Source organism: Podarcis raffonei, chromosome 18 (genome assembly GCF_027172205.1).
Source record: "Podarcis raffonei isolate rPodRaf1 chromosome 18, rPodRaf1.pri, whole genome shotgun sequence".
Classification (NCBI taxonomy): domain Eukaryota; kingdom Metazoa; phylum Chordata; class Lepidosauria; order Squamata; family Lacertidae; genus Podarcis; species Podarcis raffonei.
In genome coordinates, this window is record NC_070619.1 from 1742971 (window position 1) to 1748970 (window position 6000).

Here is a 6000-nt window from a genome sequence, read left to right on the forward strand (position 1 = left end):
CTGATAACAAAACAATTTATTTAATAAAAGTTAAACGGTGTACACCTAACCGCATCTACTCAGAAGTAAGGCCTATGGAATTACTTGGGGGCTTATTCCCAAATAAGCAGAGCTAGAATTCCAGCCTTAATAATAAGAATATTTGTATTATTTATACCGCACCCATCTGGCTGGGTTTGTAAAAGAGGTTTAAAGACTCTCTCAAGGCAAATCTTTAAAAATGTAGTACAAACACAGACAACTGGGAAACATTGGCCTGCGAGCGCTCCAGTTGGAGAACAGCCTTTTCCAAAGGTGTCCTGGGCTTTGAAGACACTCGAACTCAGGACGCAAGGGAGAAACGTGCGAAGAGGAAGGCACGCTTGGCAAAGCCACACCGTGATCAACTCCGGACAGGGAACCACTGTCCCCACTGTGGAAGGACGTGTGGATCCAGAATTGGCCTCCACAGTCACTCATTGTTAAAACCGTGTTTATGGAAGACAATCTTACTCGGCTACGAGGGATCGCGGAGTAGTAATAAAACAGGTGTCAAAGACAAAGAAGCTAGCAGCCTTGAGTGATTTGCAAAGTGTGTATGTAGTTTTATTTCTGACTTTTCAAGATGAAACAATTTTTTCCCCCTTCCAGTAGCACCTTAAAGACCAACTAAGTTAGTTCTTGGTATGAGCTTTCGTGTGCATGCACACTTCTTCAGATACAAAAAAATAATAATAAAAAATTTTTTTTGTTTTGACTATGGCAGACCAACACGGCTACCTATCTGTAACTGGTTTTCAAGATGAATCAGGGGTTGCGGAAATATTTCTAAATATTTACTCCCTTTGAGAGAGTAAAATCGACTATAATATTTAATAACATTTTTTGTAATATGTTATTTATTGTTATTATTGTTGTCGTTTTAGTCCCACGAATTATTCAATTTATTTATTAGTGTTATTAATAAAAAATAAACATCAGGAAAGGAGGGGTGGGGAGTCAAGAAGTTTTGTGTGTATATAAAAAACCTGCATAAGATGTTAAGTGGTTTGAAATATATTTAGAGACTTAATACTATCTTTCTTTCTTTCTTTCTTTCTTTCTTTCTTTCTTTCTTTCTTTCTTTCTTTCTTTGCCACCACCGATGGTTGGAAAACAAATAAGGAGAAAACTAAAGTCTGAAGTATTTCTGAGCAGCACTACCCTGAGCCCGGTTACTCTGGAGGAAGCCCGTTGCATCCAGTAGGGCCTATAGGATCGCTGCTTCTCAGGCGGAGGAGACACCATCCCCATACAATGGTTGGGAGGAGGGGGAGAAAAAAGATATAAAATCGATATAAAGGGAGTAAACAGACTTTTTTCTCCTTTTTTGCTCAATATATTTTTACATTTCCTTTTTCTTTTTAGCGGAAGGACCGTTCAACATCAAAGGTTTGTGGGCGGGGAGCAGAAAGGAGGGGAGGAAGGGGGAAAAATAGAAATGAAACAAAACAGAAATAAATAAAATAATAAATAAATAAATAAACACAAAATGAAAAATAAAATCATAAAAATAATAAAAATTAAATTAAATTAAATTAAAATAACCCCCTTTACTAGGATTTCCTCCAACGGTGGTGGATTTCCTAAGTTGGCTTTTCCTCTCTCCCCCCCCCCTCCACCTCCATCTCACCTTTTGTAGGCCTAGCAACTTGGCGGCCGTTTTAAAATTATTTTCTCACGCACAAACAGACTCCGCGCCCCCCGCCCCCCCGCCCAGTCCCCGAAAGGCGAAGAGAGAGCGCGCATTAATAACCAGCACAGACGACGTCAAGTTCAACAGCATGGGGCTCATTCTGAATTTCCATAAGAATTGAAGCAGCATTTCTATGCTCAAACAAGAGAGTGAGATGGGGGGGCGGGGGGGCGGCGAGTTTCATGAAAGCTTCCAGGAATGATCCAATCTATTCTCTCACCCCCCCCCCACCCCAGTGCTTTAAATCATCAGCCAACTAGTTTGGGAAAGCTGGGAGAAGCTTTTAAAAACATTTTTTAAAAAAATTAATAATTTTGCCATTCATCAGAAATAATGGTTTTTTTAACTTTGATTATTTGCAGTCAGGTCTTCTGCCACCACCATCAAAAGAAGCGGGGTGGGGAGGGGAGATAGAATGATTTTTTGGGGGTGAGGGGGGTGCTTACAATGCAGGATTCCAAAACCAAACGTTGGCTAAAGTTTCCGCAGATTTCGTCATAAATACAGTTGTTATGGTTTTGCATTTTGACACACTGCATCTGAAAAATCGGAATTGTTTTTGAAAATAAATTTACAAAGAAGAGGAAGGAAATTTTTTTTTTGTCTGTTTATATTTCTGTGAAAATTAATAATTTTTTTAAAAAATAAAAATAAAAAGAAGAGGAAGGAAATTGATGCCTGTTGATGCATCAGCGCCAGAGTCTGACTTGCGGGCATCCTTAGACTTTAAGCCATTTAATTATGGGATATATACACTTTGTGGAGTAGAGTGTGAGTCCACTTCCTCAGATGCGCATGGTGTATTTTCTGAGCTGGAGGTGCGCGCGCGTGTGCACACACAAACACGTGTTTTTTCTGTGGGAGGGGGCTTGGAAACAGCGGGAATTCAAATGCACGGGACGCTTGGGGGTTTTAATAGTAACTGGCTGCCCAGCTGCAAAACCAATCCATAGAAACCTGGGCTGCAGAAAATAAAATCTGAGTGGCTCAAGGTCTCTGCCAGAGATGCTTCTAAAGCGAAACTTGATGCCACGATGCATATTTTTAATTTTAAAAATTAATTAAAAATGGTATATTGTCTCCTCTGGCTTCCCCTAACACAGAGGGAGAAGCTGTGTGTCGCTGCGGGAGGGTCGATCTAGCTCACTCGAACCCTTTCTGCGGGTCTACTCAGAAGAAAGACCCGAGGGGGAAAGCGACGGGGGTCTTTTAACAGCCACACCTGACACGTGTCTGCTTCTTAGGCCAGTGGGGAAATACTGTTCAGGTTTTACGTCTTCTGGCTAGGTTTGTTTCAAGAAAAAGCCGGCCCATCTGAGCGCAGCAGGATTTACTCCCGGGTAAAGTGGACCGAAACCTCACGCTTTTTTCTCTCCTAGAGCAATAGTTTAATTTGGTTTTTTGGCGCGGTCTCCAAAGGGCTTGAACTTGAGCTGGATCGGGACCCTCAGCACTTCCCAATACACGCTCCATTTTCTCCCCTTGCTTCCCTCCATCCCAGGTTGTCTCCCCACGCTCCCCGCCCCCCCCCACAATCCAGAGTAAAAAGTAAATAAATTCCAGCACTTACTTGGTCGCTTTCACGGGCGCGCCTCTTCCTTCGGTCTGCTTGCAAACCAAGCATATATATTTTAGGGGGGGGGGTAGGAAGAAGTGCAAATATTCCAACCTCCTTGAGGATGGGAATGGTGAGGAGGGGGATTGCGAAGGAGCTAAGAAATTCCAGCCTCTTTTGCAATGCGGGGGGGGGGAAGCCTCCCTCCCCCCGCCAAAACCCCCCCACCAAAACTTCATCAGAGCGCCTGCTTTGCAAAGTTTTCTTTGCAAAATTATGTATATCGGTGGTTGCTTTTGCTTGGCTGGGCTGCAAAAGGAGGCGAGTGGGTGGTGGGTGTGAGAGACGGGTTATCCCCCCCCCCTTTCTCCCCTTTCCAAGTCCAGACAAATTTTCTCACAGATCCAAGGCGTGAGGAAATGGGGCGGGGGGGGAGAGTTGAGGCTGGGCTGAGCGGGGGCTTTTCTGCCCCCCTTTCCTAAACCACCTTCCAACGTGTCTTGCAAACCAAACAGAGAACTCTTCCCCCCCAAATAAAGACCCTCCCCAAGAGGGCATTGTCTGCAGCTTGAAAAGAACCCAATTGTACTCCTGAACGCTGCATGGACTGAAAAGAGGCGGGGGTTTAGGAATATATATATATTTCCATCCGGGAGCTCCCTCCCACGCTCCCGAAAATAGAGGGGTGGGGGCGCGCACCTCACCAATCAGGACTCCTTAAAACCTTCCCCGCCCTGCAAGAGAGAAGGCTGGGCGAGGGAGGGAAAATAAAGCAACAACTCAGGAAAAATATACGAGGCGCTCAGCACTACGGATTCATTCCGAAGATAAGCACAGCGGGAGACGAGGCGTAGATTGGGGGGGGGGGGCGTCAGAGGGTCCTGGAGAAGTTTCAAGTTCAAAAACTTCGAGGGAGGGGGTTAATCGAAGGGTTAAAAGAAGCGAGGGAGGCAGCGCCACTCATTTTTTAAAAAAATTGAAATGTACGCGCGCACCCACAAAACGCACACATCTTTTCCTGAGGTGGTCGCTGGAAAGAAATGATGATGATGATGATGATGATGATGATGATGATAGCCAGATATCCTAGAGTCCAGCTCTCCAGCCATCAAACGCTTAAAGGAGCGCGCATGTTGTGTAATAATTCCGGGTATCCCTCCCAGAGGCATCCGATTCAGCCGCATCCTTTCAACTTGGGTACCACTTTTGAGCCCAGAGAAAAAAACATGCTGAGATGCTTTCTGGAGAAAGATACTGCTTCTCTGCGAATCTCCCCCCGCTTAGCAAGGATGCTTCACCGCACAGAGGCGCAGGGTTTAGATCCGGGAAAGCCTCTGAAGTGAGAGAGGCGAGCAGTTCTGGGAGATATGATGGAGGGAGGAGGAGTTACGTGGGGTTAGCGACGTCTGAGCCGGGTGTTGTTCTTACATAAAAAAAGAGGAATATATATATATATAGATTTATTGAGGGGCTGGGGAGGGTGGGAACTTGATGAGGCAGCACCAAGTACCCCCTCTTCTCAATTTCGCAGGGACTACAGCCATATATATATATATATATATATATATATATATATATATATATATTACAATTGCAGAAATCTCCCCCGCCTTTTTTTTAAGGAGAAGAGAGGGGTTTTCTTCATATTTTACCACGCAAAGGCATGACGTCCTCACGCCCTCATCGTTGGATAGGCTGCTCAATTTTATTTTATTTTTAAAGATTTATCTTACATACACACAAACACATCCTTGCAGGCATGTGTATTCACGGAGGGGAAATCCCTGGGAAAGGAAAATACCAGCTTTCTTATTTTTTTAATAAAATCAAATTAAAATCTTTATTCTGGCCATAGACCAGCATATAGTGAAAGCACCTACATACTGAATATGTAGAGCATGCTAAATAAGCGATAGGGAAACTATAGAAGTTGGGGTACACATACACATTCTCTCAATCACGATAGCCCAGAATAAGTATTTTTACTTACTTTAAAAAGTTAAAATATGCTGAAAGCAGCAGCGGCGAGGAACCCACAGGACTATCTCCTTGCCTCTATTAATTAAAGTTAATTTATCCTTTTCCCTTCCTTGCCCAAGCTTCAGAGGCTTGCAAATCCGCCTTGAGACCTACGGATGGAGGGCAGTATACAAATAAATGACAATAAAAATAATAAGAATGATAAGAAAATAAAAAGACATGCAGTGTAATCCTATGCATGGCTGCTTTTTGAAGACCCCCCCCCCCGAATTTGCCAGCGTTGGTCCTACTCAAGAGTCGACTCACTGGAAATCTATTAAGGAACGTTGGTTTCAGTGGGCGGACTCTGGGGCCGCAAATCCTAACTCAACTTACTGGGGAGTAAGTGCCATTGGATTCCACAAGTCTTACTTTCGAGTAACATCAGCTGGTTATCAGCAACTGAGATCAATTGCTTAGTCCCAAGTAAGTGGGTTTAGCATAACAGGATCATAGAGTTGTAGAGTTGGAAGTGTTACGGAAAGGGGGGGGCATGTCTTCTTCACCTTCTTCTTCGCTACAATATATCCATTTATTCCCAATTGTCAATGTCAAAAGGGACTAAAATCTATAAAATCCATAGAAAATCAACGTGCCAATTTGCTCAATTTCTCTAGGACTCTATGACACCTCCCCTGAAGGTGCTCTGCCAAGCCTTTCCTCCGGGCAATGCCAGGTGGCAGACTATGCATACATGGACCATTGTCTTCCC

At 43.9% G+C, this 6000-nt stretch overlaps 1 long non-coding RNA gene across 1 annotated transcript in view; it reads right to left on the reverse strand.

Moving 5' to 3' along the window:
- LOC128405682 (uncharacterized) overlaps nt 1-3512 on the reverse strand; it is a 52306-nt gene extending 48794 nt beyond the window's left edge. The window contains exon 1 of the long non-coding RNA XR_008328342.1: nt 3285-3512. This is a non-coding gene — a long non-coding RNA (uncharacterized LOC128405682). The remainder of the gene's footprint in view (nt 1-3284) is intronic.
- Between the last annotated feature and the right edge of the window lie 2488 nt (nt 3513-6000).